Source organism: Octodon degus, unplaced genomic scaffold (assembly GCF_000260255.1).
Source record: "Octodon degus isolate 3935 unplaced genomic scaffold, OctDeg1.0 scaffold00130, whole genome shotgun sequence".
NCBI lineage: Eukaryota > Metazoa > Chordata > Mammalia > Rodentia > Octodontidae > Octodon > Octodon degus.
Window position 1 is genome coordinate 6,396,956 of NW_004524706.1, and position 1,871 is coordinate 6,398,826.

Genomic DNA, 1,871 nt, shown 5'->3' on the forward strand with positions numbered 1-1,871 from the left:
GAAAGAAAGAAAGAAAGAAAGAAAGAAAGAAAGAAAGAAAGAAAGAAAGAAAGAAAGAAAGAAAGAAATCCAAGAGCAGTGGCGACTCTCTCACGGAGGTCATTTCCAAATCCAACACCCACTGGAGGCAGGAGACAGCAAGGAGTCAGAGCAGCCCCCATCACAGCTTCTGCATACAATGAGGCCTGCTGGGAAAACAGAACATGAATGGGAAGCTACAGAAGTATTAAACAACAGCAAGAACAGGATAAGGGGCCCTGGAGAGAAAAGAAAAGGAGGTCTAAACTGCTTAGCAAGGTAAGTTAAGGTCCACGCTTCCTGAAGGACTGAATGCACAGAGCCGAAAACGTCCCGGAGATGGGTACTAACGAAGTGTGTATTCTCATGCACAACCGCAGCTTGGAATTGCAGCCCACACACATCCCATCTTGAAACTCAGTGTTATCAAGGCCCCTGATGGTCTCCACGGCATCTTCTGCCTGTTCCATGTGTACAAAGGCATACTCTTTCACAATGTCACGTTCAATGACTGGTCCACTTCCTCAAATTTGGCCGGAAGCTCTGTGTTGGTACAGGTAGGGCTGTCACCCACGTGTAACTCGGTTGAAGCTCTGCTCTTGCTCTTGCTGGCTTCCACACATTGGAGTTCACCCCGCGCAACTTACAGTGGTGCAGGCTCCGGATGGCGTCCTCCGCCACTGTCTTGTCCTCCACGTGCACAAAACCACAGTTCTTAATGACATCACATTCCAGCACCTTCCCATACTGCTCAAAGAGCGAGCGGATCTCTTGCTCTGTGGCCTCCTGGGGCAGGTTTCCAATGAACAGCTTCACCATCTCGACCCAGCCACACGGAAATCTGCAGGCCTCTTCCTCGGGGCACGGATGCTTCCGACAAAACACTCTCAATTTCTATCTCATACCATACACACACACACACAAAAAAAAAAAAAAAAAAAAATTAAATGGATCACAGACATAAATATAAAATTATAAAATTTTTGGAAGTAATAAAAGATAATTTGGCAATTTCAGGTTAGGCAGTGCTTTCTTGAAAGAAAAGAAAGAAGTATTAGTCATAAAAGAAAAAAATGATAAATGAGACTTCATCAAAATAAAGCATTTCTCTCCAAAAGACACACTGAAGAAATTGAAAAAGCAAGCCACAGACTGGTAGGAAATATTTGCATCACATATGTCTGTAAAAGAGTGGTTGTGGTTTAGATCTAAAATGTTCCCCAAGTTCCCTTTGTGTGGAAGGTGTGTGGGAGGTGTCTGGATTGCCGAGGTGTCCTAGTCATGGTGGATTTATCCATGGAAGAGTTCTGTAACTGAATGCACTGCTGGGAGGTGGGGCCTGGCCAGAGGGGCATCCCCGCGCTGGGACTGGGAGGGTGGATTCTTCTCCTGGGTTTCTCCTTATCTCCCTGCTCCCTGGCTGCGGTGAGGTAAGCGGAACTCCTCTGTCATGTCCTTCAACTATGCCATAAAAAATGCAAACCAAATAAACTTCTCCTGCTTCAAGCTGTGGATAGCCAGAACTGCATCCAATGGATAGACAAGTAGCTCATAGGACCTTATTTCCACAACAGAGAAAGAATTTTTGTAGCTCAATAAGAAGATAAACCACTCAATTTTTTTTAAGTAGGGGAAATTTGAATAGATATTCTACAAAAGAAGGTACTCAAAATGTCAATAAATACCACAATCAGATGTTCGACAATGCCAGTCATCAGAGCAAATAAAAACCACAATGATACTGTGTTCCTTATGCAGTAGAATGGCTGAAATTTACAAAGCTAATTCCAGGATCAGGTGATAAGGATGTGAAGGCCCTAGAACTCTTGTGTAAGGCTCAGGGAAATATAAAA

General features: G+C 44.1%; 1 pseudogene; it reads right to left on the bottom strand.

Moving 5' to 3' along the window:
• Nucleotides 1-302: 302 nt before the first annotated feature.
• On the bottom strand, nt 303-837 carry LOC101579361 (annotated as a pseudogene).
• Nucleotides 838-1,871: the final 1,034 nt, after the last annotated feature.